We start from the raw sequence: 11,709 nt of genomic DNA on the forward strand, positions 1-11,709 counted from the left end.
CATCCATCTCAAAATCATTGGTAATGCCACTTTCAAAACCTATATATGTTAATAATTTTTGAAATTGGTGTTTGGTAAAAAATAAATAAAAGTGTTTCCAGATTCCTCAATTTTTAAAAGTTTGGGAGGAAGAGATTTTGTATCAATTTTACAGGTTTTGTCTCAATTCTACAATTTTGGTTTTTCCTACTATGTGCAACGATTTGTAAATTTTGAAGACCATGGACAAAACTTCACAAATCTTTGCACATAGCAGGAAAAACCAAAATTTACAAATCGTTGCCATCCGGTAGCAGGGAGATTATGAATTGAAAAGGAGTACTGCCCAGTTTTCTTATAGTACGCCCAACCTTATTGCATAAGTGGTGTGGTTATTTCAAATTGATGAGCTTCTTCACAATTGTTGTGATTCAGTTCTGAGCATACGAGCGAGCGCAGGCTCTTCTTGATCCATTGGTGTTAGTAACGTTTCATTGTGATTCTTTGGTTGTTGTTGGAGATAAAGAAATCCACCCAATAGTAATACTAAGACCAAAGGATACAAGAGGAGCTTGGCGCTTGTCCATAAATTTTGCAAAGCTTTAGTCTGACTTAGAGGTAAGATCAATCCACTGATCATCTGCAAACACATATAACTAAATAACCATTCAAGAAAAGAAAATCTGCCTGAGAAGGATGGTAGCATTGAAAGCTATGGCCGCCGGTGAAACCAAGAATGAAAGATTGAATAACAACTTTCATTATTCAAGTCGAAATATATGTAGGGGGTTAGTCCTCGAGTGATTTTGGGGGAGTTGAGTGTATTTTAAATCCCGAGGATTTTAAGAGAGTTTGAGAGAGTGTAGGGAGTTTGAGAGAGTTTGGTGTTTTTGAGTTCAGAGAGTTTGGGGGAGTGTAGGGAGTTTGAGAGAGTTTATTAGGGGGAGTTTGGGGGAGTTTGAGAGAGTTCACTCCTAACTCATTCTCTTAAGAAACAATAAACCCTCGTTTGCAAATAAAAATGATCTTTAATCAAAAGAAAATAAATAAATAAAAATGATCCTATCTCTGCATCAATAGTATGTTATTATTGTGCAACGAGGATAATTTTTTTCCCCTACATTTTAACGGTCTCCATACAATTCTAACTCCCTTTGTTCACGAACATTTTCCCACACATCATCCGCTATACTCTTTCGCCATGCATTAGCTTCTTGACGTTGTTGTTCTTGAGTTTGTTGTGTCAAAACTTCGTCGTCATTTACAAGCGTTGATGGATGGCTATCTTCCTCTTCCTCGACTGGAAACTCATCTGAACGGCATTCTTTTCGCAAGAAGTTGTGTAAGCCTGCACAAGCTGTCACTATCTCCGCTTGCACTTGATACGGAAATGGAGGTTGAGACTTAAAGATCAAGAAACGAGACTTCAAAACACCAAACAATCTTTCAACTACATTCCTCAAAGAAGCATGACACATGTTAAATAATTCTTCAGCCTTTTTCGCATGATTACCCGTACCAGAAAATTCTTTCAAATGATAACATTGGCCACGAAATGGTGTTAAACAATATCGCCGGTTTGCAAACCTACCATCCCCCAAGTAATATTTACCTGAATAAAACACAAAAAGAGAACTTCGTCAAGTAGAATCCAAATATAACTTAACCAAAAAATCAATACTTCACATTAGATAAAAGTAAAAATACCTTGCGGTATTTTCAGTCCATTTCTTTTTTTCATTGCGTCGTTAAGTATTTTCGAATCATGAGCAGACCCTTCCTATCCACTGAGCACGTATATGAACTCCAAGTTGAAGTTGCAAACCGCTAACGCATTTTGAGATGTAATTCCATGTCGATTCCGGTAAATGGTTGCATCTCTTTTCATCACCATTGCTGGAATATGTGTACCGTCCATAGCTCCAATGCAATCCTTAAAGTAAGGGTAAAATCGTGTACTCTCTCGAATTTTAGTTGGAGTTGCACTTGTTGGCTTAGCCATCATCTTCGGGGTTATAGCATTCAAAGCTCGCAACATCCTATTGAAGTTTTTACTAACTGTCCACCGAGAGCGACCAAATGTGTCACGTATTCTGCAATATCGTGAACTTTGTCCAACAACGAGTAAAAATGTACCAAGAATTTCTTCAATAGAAACACATCTTGTATCACGTAATGGTGTAGTTTCTCGAATGATACAACATAGTTTTAAAAAAATATCAGGGTACATCCTATAACTTCGTCGAAAGTCTTCTGGGTCTTCACGCAAAACTCTCCTTATATAGTTATACCCAAACAAAGTAACTGGGCGTCTCATTGGTCTTTCAATACGCTGACTTTGTATGTATTGCAGTTGCTTAATTATATCCATCAACCATGAATGCACCGCTGAAAGTATATTCAAAAATATGGATAGTTCAAATTCATTATTGTTGCTTACCTCTTCATCATCACAGCTTTCATCTTCTGTATCGAAGGCTTGATCTTCACTATCAGTAGATAAATGCAAATCAGACATGTTCACCTAAAAAGATGATAAAAGTACTTTTTTTTTATTAGAATCATCATTATCTCAAAAGAAAAAAAATATATGTGTATAGAAAATAAGCATATAGAATATAAAGTTCATAGATTCAATATCATAATAACCATAAAGATGTCAATCCATAACAATAAGTAGCAATCAATCCATAACAATAAAGTCTCAACTAGGAGAAAAGAAAAATTAAATACTAATAGTTACGAAGCAAAACGACCAAATGTTGTAACTCTAAAAGCCCATTGCGCCTAACAGAAACTTGCAAAGATGACAGGTTTATGCTTTTAACTTTGAACCAATCCACAACTTTCTCTCTTCAGGAGTAAAACGTATGAATAAGTTCTTCTTGTAATTGTTGTCCAACATTTCAATTACTTTCATCTTATCTTCCAAAGAAATTTCATTTATGCCATAAACAAGATCCCATACTTCGTTATCTTTCTTATCCTTATCAAGTCTGCGCATTTCCTTTTTAATTTTGCGATCTTCTTTCTCTTTAGCAATAAGAGCATGCATTGACTCAATAGAAGAAGCAATCGCTGAACTGTTGGCAATCAATTTTTGTAGGTAATCAGACTGCTCAGTAGGATTAGTTGATGTAGAAGAGTCACTAATGTCACACCTTGGTCTTTTCATTGGTACCGCTTTTCTGACTGGAATTTTCTGTGTGTTCATATCTTGAGTTTCATCTTTACCTTGTTCATCATTTTCCTCTGAGAAATATCCCACATATGATACGTTAAAAGTTTTATCATATTGCTCTCGTTGAGTATCATCAACATCTAAGTAATCATCTTGTTCATCTTCTTCATCCTCCTCATTACAGGTTCTAGCACTTGTACCCTCATGGGTAAGATCAACTGTAACTTTTCCAGATGCACATTTATTCCCAAAAACAATATGCAAGTCACCATAGTCTTTACCATTTTCCTCCCTTAGGTGAGTTTTCTTTGGATGGCTCTGTTAACAAAAAAAAAAGAGAGGATAACATGAATTAGAACTCTGCATAAATTAGAAGAAAAAAAAATCAAATTCAGTTGTCGGCAAATAACACATACATACCTCAAAGTAATTGTTCCACATCTCGTCGGATCCAGTAATCATCTTGTTATCATCATCCTAACCGAATCCAGAAGTACAAGATTTAAACAAATCTTGGTATTCACCAAATCTTTTCTTGAACTATCTATATTTCCCTCTAAAATTCTCATAAGATTTGTCACAATTACATGCTTCGTTAAGTTTTGGAAGTATCTCTTCTACCACTAGTCTCTTAGTAAAACATCCATTAGTGTCTTTCTTCTTATCAAGTGTAACTTCTACTAACAGTTCCAATAGTTTCCCAGTCTCTCGTGCTGTCCATTGTTTGTAATTCGTATCTGTATCCGGTTCCGTATTCTTATTCTTCCTAACATTATTTTTCTTCTTGTTGCTTTCAGAAGGTTTGCTAGAACTGTCCATTCTATGGTGTGACAAGTTAGCTATATTAGTACTTATACTAAGACTAGAACTTAACAAAGCAAGAAAGAAAGTAATGACAAGGTAGTGAAATACAAACTTGTAAGTGGATGCAAGTTGAACAATGCCTTTTAAATCAAAGAACTGAGCTAGTAAACTGACACATATGGGTTTTCAACTAGATAATGCCAGTGGTTACTTGCTTTACATGTTTACATTTTTGACCTGACTTTGCTTGTCAGATTTACATATGCAAAGAGTGACTAAACTCTGAGCCAGTGTTTGCTCAGACTGTTGCTATCTGTCTTACAATATGAACATGTTGACTGCAACGACTTACTAGTGTCTATTACAGGTGAGTCTATGCAATATGCAGTGATGGAAACTTACTAGTGCCTATTACTGGTGAGTCTATGCAATATGCAGTGATGGAAATGGTGATGGAACTGAAGGCTAGGAGCAGGTGACAATGGGTTTTAACTAAGAAATGTAAATCATCGATCAGAAATGCAAAGTTTTCATAAACAAAAGCAATTCCCTACCGTCTGCGCTACATTCTTTCACTAAAACTAGTTTGATTACACACAACTAGATATAAAAATGAGTAACAAAGCAAGATATGTTGATTACACACAACTCACAATAACTACAACATTTAGCTCAGATTTTTGTTACCAAAAATGAAGTTTCCATAACAAGGTTAAAGAAGTATACTTACAATGAATTGTTGAGAATCATGCCAAGATAATCTAGAGAAACGTTTAACAGCAATGAATCTACCAATATCACATCTCTAAACTTGGCAGAAGCGGGAGGAATCAGAATTCAGACGTATAATATCTATTAACTTGGCAGTGGCGTCTGTCTCTTTGACAGTAATGTGCAAACTGTCACATATTTCTGTGCACAACATTTCATCCCATAAGTATGGTGTGACAAAATCCCCTTTACAAATTTCAGGTGGGATGTTTGTGGTTTGAATATATATATCATGGATTCCTATAATGTATGCATTCAATACATTGACCAGATTTTTATCCAAAATTGTTGTAGCTAATTTCCTTTCTTCCTCTGGTTTTCAGTGAATCAGTGTGTACATTAGTATGAGAAATATCACTCAGCATTTCTGGTGCTGGACCCTACTCGCGTAAGTGGTTAGTTCTGCCTTGACTGTTTATCTTTCATGTTCTAAAAGTAGTGCATATAATATGGCTAAGGTATATTATATGAAATATCTTTTGGTTAGTTATTACTTTTCAGATAACTTTACGTGGGAGATCTATATCTGCAAATCCGTATCTGGCTAAGGTATGTTCAGTTGTTTCCTGTATATGTTCCCTCAAAATGGTGTGGGCGCCTTGGAGTCTACAACTGTCATGCTTTCTTTCTAACTCTTCTTGCACACAACAGATCTGGTGTCAGCTGGAAAACCTAAACTATTCATGTCTCTGATCCCAGTCTATGCAATGCTGAAATTCATGTTTACAACTCCCATTTATGTTGCGTTATGTGGCATACACTGTTGTGCAGCATATGCTTATTTCCCACTATTAACCTCATTTCTCATATAAATACCAGAAAGGCATCAAATGACGCATCTCATGAGGCATGTATAGATTTGGTTTCTGGCGTCTTATGTTCAAAATGAGGAAACACAGTTTTACAGTGGAAAAAGTTAGGAGTTCTAGCAAGAAAGCTAATGGGGAAGAGCTGATGCTACAACTCTGGGTTGAGCAAGAGAACGACAAAGTTGCTTGCTGAGCAGTTTCTAGTTTTTAGTCACGCGTTCAGTCACAAGTTCTCAACAAAGTGTTTAATAACAAGAACAACTCTATCCACTGCATTATTAAAGATGCAGTTCACTGGTTCAATTATGTTCTCCCTCTGCTCCTAGAAGAGGAACATCTTACTCATACTCTGCAGCCTGTTAACGTGACACCCAAATGGATCCCCCTGAAGCTAACTGAACTAAGCTAAATGTCGATGCTGCTTTTGAAAACTACAAAGCTGGGATGGTTGTTGTGGCTAGAGATCCATAGGTTAAGTTCAAAGGTTGCGGTACAATTTCTCATGATGTTTTAAATCCATTGGAAGCTGAAACTAGAGCAGTTCTGCTAGCTTCTGAGTCCGCGGCTGTGAATGGTATGCACAATGTGATAATTGAGAGTGATGCAGAGAAAGTTGTCAAGATGCTAACTGACGAGAAGTTTCATATCCCATGGAGATTGATGCAGATTGTCAGCAAAATCAGAGCTCAGTCAAGGAAGATTAATGTTGTCAAATTTAACTATCTACACTCCTGAATACATGTTTTCATCATTCAGATACATCCCAGTAGCAATCATTCACAAGTTATCAGAAACAATGAACAGATCCTAACCGTTTGATAGGCGTATGAAGTAGAGACTGGATTACCCTATGATATTGTTCTTGGTAAAAATGGGAGAGCAAAAATTATATTGAAGTTGAAGCAACAAGAAAACAAAGAACTGGTTCTCTTGTTTGTCAAGATCGATCTGTTGTTTCCCCTGCAGCAGAAGCTGCAAGAGCTGCTATTAAGCTTGACAGAGAAAGGGTATTGACAGAGAGCAACCGATAAACAATCAAAACAAAAAATCAAAGAAGAAAAAAAACCGAAAAACTGAAACATGAAAAACAATCAAATAGTACAAAAAACAAACAATCAAAACAAACAAATGGAGATCAAAGAAAGGAAAAAACATACCTGAAAGAAACGTCTTTCTCCTATTTTTCTCCGAACAAACTCCCTCCCAAATCTCTATTCTTTTGAGAGATTTGTGTACAGGAAAAAATACACTATCAACTCTCTAGAACTCCCCAAATCAACAAACTCCCTAGCTTTCTAGGGTTTTACCACTAACGGGGATTTCAAGAGTTTTTTTTCAAATTCTCCCACGACTAACGGGTGTTTTCTAGGGAGTTTGGGAAACTCTTCTGAACTCTTCCAAGACTAACGGGTATTTTTAGAGACTCTCTAGAACTCCCCCATAACTAACAGGAAAAAACCCAACTCTCCAGAACTCCCCCAACTCCCTCGAGGACTAACACCCTAATAGATTGTGAAATATCTATACGCGGTAACAACTAGGTAAGATAAGATCAAATCTTTAACCTTAATCCCTTCCTAAATATTGGATTGTAGGGTTTATAGCAGGCCAGGACGGGCTGCTTGTAAGTTGGATGGGTCGGGTCTGGTTATCGAGTATCTTGATAACTTAACAGCTAGTGCAATCCAAAATCCATTCAAACATTTTGACCCACAGATGAGTGGCTAGCTGAGTAATATTTTTGGATCACTAATGCTATTTGTATCTTATAGGTCATTAAAAAAAAACTACATGCAACAATACAAAATTTTGGCTGCAAAATATTCGACCAAAACTAAAACAAAACCGATCTACTTCACAACCGGTTGGAGCGATGGAGGTGGTGGTATTTGTTTTTTTGGCTATAACTCTAGAATATAGAAATTGCAACCACTGGGGAAAAATTCTCTACATTCTGATAAATAGCGCAGCCACTATGGAGCAGAATTCTCTACATTCTAATAGACAGATAGCCAAGGCTTTGTTATAGAACCGCGAAAACTGATTACCAGCCTTGCAGGTGCAGAAACTGAATATAAACTGATATTCAGGTTCTGGAAATGTATGCTTTTATAGGCACTGGACTGAATGGAATGGACCAATGCAATAACTTTGGAAACATAAGTTGTGTAAAAAATGTGATGTATCTCTAGCATTTTCGCCTTCAACCTCTATGGTTCTGATTTTAGGGTTTGTGATTTTTGGCCTAAAATATAGCTAAAAGCCAATAAATTAGTACGAAGCAGATCCGATTGAATATAGTTCGTGGGTAGATACAGTAGTTCAAGCAAGAACTATGCCTCAAATAACGGTATCCTTTTCTAGTTAGTGTTCCTAATTGTAGATGTAGAAAATCCTACATCTACATCCAACAATCCACATGAACTTGTAGTTGTTGGAATTATGAGTTGTAATTCCTTAATCAGGTTGAATAAAAATTATTTGAAGGGACTAAGCCAAGGGTTGGGAACGGTTTAGTATTTGGTCTCAAATACTAACCACCCAAACAGTTCCTAAAACTAGAAGTTGTGTCTTTCCGGAAGGGTTATGAATCTGTTATAAGACAAAACGTTGTGTCTTTTTGGGAACATGCTCTTTCCCCTAGTTTTCAGTCACCATTCTCCTATAAATTCTCCTTTGATTTCCCAGTTCATTAATCGAATTGATTCTCCGGTTTTTGGTCTTGTCAAGTGTCGAATAGAGATTACATAAAAGCACAATTTAGTATGATGTTTCTTGCGTTGTTTGAAGTGCTGCATCAACCAAGAAGAAGATTGTTGTATCCTGGAAAAAGAACGTCAATTAACCATACGACATCATTGTGGGGGCGTAATCGTTTTAAGGACATAGAGAATTCTCTAGCCTCAATTACTGTTTGATATCTTTTTCTCTATTCCCTTCGTTCTTTGATTTCTAATTACTACTGTGAATGAATGCGTGTTTTCCTTTGAGCTATGATTACTGTAATCATTTGAGTGCATATGCAGTTGGGTATCATTTGAATAAACCGAACTTTGCAATTGTGGCAAGTGTTTGTGTTGAACTGCTTTACAACAACACACAGATTTGGTGCAAATCAATTGTTTGTGTTAATGCCTCATTGGTTTGTAGTCAACATGTATATTACTGACATTTATACATATGGAGTATCTTATGACTAACTTGTTTCCTGTAATGTTACTTAGTATATTTTCCAACAGTAGAAAACATAAGTAAGTAAGAGACTCATAAGAACACAAGATATACGTGGTTCGGTATGACTATCTAGGGTGAAAGGTTGATCTTATTTCTTCACACAAGGATACAAGCTCTGATTCACTCTACAATACTTTCTCTATGTGCTCTCACTCATTTAGAGATTGCTTTCCTTCCCTCTTAACAAAGCTCTCTATTTATAGGCTAACACGCTCATACAACAAAGTTACAATATAAGTCACAGTTCATCCTACTTGATGATCTTTTCGGGTGATGAGTAATGCTCCTTCCGATATTTATTACCCGATCCTGATATGATCACGATGAATGTGGTTCTTCCTCCCGATATTGATGTCTCGATACCCTTTGACGCGACGTCGCCCTCTCTTCCCTCTCTCCCGATCTGAACTGATACCTTTATTCCCCGACCCCCACTTTGACCGAGTTCTTCTGCTCTGCCCACGTGCTTCGCCAGTGTACTTATCATCCTGGTTCCCGATGAGTATCTTTCCATCACGTCTGAGTATCTTCTTTTACACGTGTTTGTTCCACTAGCGCTTGGTTGGCATCTCTGTGAAGGATGATTCGGTGTTGTGCATCGTTCTTTCTTCAGTGCGTCACGGCTCGAGATTGCTCCACCTAGATCTGTCATTTATTTACACCTACACTAATATTGGAAGGATAAACATATACTGAGAGATCAAGTCGTGGAGCAAAGCCTGGAAACCATGAAGTAGTAATCATCACTTCAAAATTGGCGAGAGATCAAAGACAAACGGGTTAACAATAATCATACAATCAACAAACACTATTCATCTCCTCCATCACGATCAAACTGGGTTTGCGAATCTTCTATCCTCGTACTTATTTTCATTATACACATACGTACATATATGGGATAACCAACTAATCTTGTTTTGAAAATCCAAACAACACTAGTGGAAATGGGGGTTAAAATGACCCGCGGATTCGACCCTCATTGACGGTCAACGGACCGTGGACCGGTCAAGACGGTCATTGTTGTGATAAATTTCGGGAGCTCATCCCAGAGCGCTAAAAACAGTCATTGTATAAAAAATAATTAATTACGCCTGTGTCCCGATTCATTAACCCACACCACGACCGATGATCCTAGATTTTCCTATAGTTATGATTTGCTGGGCCCCATCATTTTGATGGTCACGATTAACCAAACTGAAGTGAATGGATAAGCTAAACATATTTCTTCTTTTACCTCACCCATATCTTCTTTATGTTTCGTATCTTCCCTGTCAAAAGAGAACGAAGATCAGTTCTCTTTCATTCTCTCACAGCCGCACCTCAAAATGCTTCTCTAACTCATTTCTCTTAGGGTTTGATAATTATGTATACCCGTGCTAATAGAAATAGAAGTGAAGGTGGTTAATCAGAAAGTAGAAGAAGACATTGGGTTGAATTTGAAAAATCTGAAACCAGTGAATCTCACAGTGTTGTTGTTGATTAGAGATTCACAGTATCTTGTTTTAAGGAATATCATACATGGCAAGTTTTTTTAATTTGGTTTTTCTCTTGTATTTTAGTTTTGGGGTTAGGTTTTGATTTTACAATTTTTAGGGCTCGATTGTTGGATGAGTTTGAATGTTTTATGTTATTTGTTCTTGATTTGAAAGTGTGCTCTTGCTGAATCAGATTCGAAAAGGTCTTTGTCGATTTTCAGAAAAGAAGATTGAAGAATAGTTACTGTTGTCTGCTGCAGATGATGAGATTATGGAGGTTAATTGATGAGTGCCAAATATTGTATATATTTATCCCTTTTTGTTGGCATTTAACTCATCTTTTGTGCAGTAATTCTACATTTTATCCCATATTCTGTATTTTCATTGTTTTCAAGAATAAATATTTTTCTTACTTAATTTTGCATTTTTAGGTAATAAATAAAGTCTGGATAACTTGCGGAGCGGAAAAGAGTTGAAGAGTAGTGAAAAGCCGGAAGAAATTATGCAAGGAAGCCGCAAAGAATGGAGCGCACGTCCAAAAAGCTAGGAATGGGCTCAAGAAGGAAGAATTGTTCTTAAAGAAGACATGGGCTTGGCATACCCAAGGCCCAAAACCCTTACCCAAACCCATTTTCTATATCCATACCCGCCTCCATTCTCAGCCGTTAGATTGGATCCATCTCATCATCCAATGGTCGCTTCTTCATCGTGCATCAAAATCTGAAGTACCTGCAAAACACCATAGTGCTTAAATTCCAAGCCTTCAGATTAGATTGCCTTTGAATCCTACGGTCGCTCCTATGCCTGTGCATCAAATCCCGATGATTCCGCTCAACACTACAACACCTAACTCCATCTGGCGTCGTTAGTTTCGTTGTATATCTGCATCCAACGGTCGCTGCCAGCATCTTCACTTTTATCTGTTAGATAAATCTTCATCTCCACACCCCACGGCTAAGCATCGCAAGACATCGAAATCCGATGAGCCCGCCTCACACTCGAACAACCTAACCCTATACCCATCAAACCAAACAGACCCTAACCCTAAAACTATCGGCTTCTCCTTCTTCTCCCCCTTCCTTCTCCTCTGCAACTCCACGACCACCACCTGCTCCGCCACCAACTCTCTGTCACCACCTCAACCATCATCATAACCACCACGTCCATCAAAGTAACCTAATCCCATCATTTTCCCTTCTCCTTAGCCACCTATTTTCTCAATTTCTGCACGTTTTCTATCAGAAACCCTAGCGTGTAAAATTGGGAAATTAGGTCGAAAGTGAGAAGCAATTGGAGGCGTGGGGAGCATGAGAATACGAATAAGAAGCATGGGTAGACGATTGATTCGTCTCATCACAGTTGGTGAGTAAAAAAATCAAAACCCTAATTTTACTGTTAATTTGGGGATTTTTGGGATTGAGCTTGCATGTACAAATTGAAGGCATGGGTTGCATCA

This window comes from Papaver somniferum, unplaced genomic scaffold, assembly GCF_003573695.1.
Source record: "Papaver somniferum cultivar HN1 unplaced genomic scaffold, ASM357369v1 unplaced-scaffold_21, whole genome shotgun sequence".
In the NCBI taxonomy this organism is placed as follows: domain Eukaryota; kingdom Viridiplantae; phylum Streptophyta; class Magnoliopsida; order Ranunculales; family Papaveraceae; genus Papaver; species Papaver somniferum.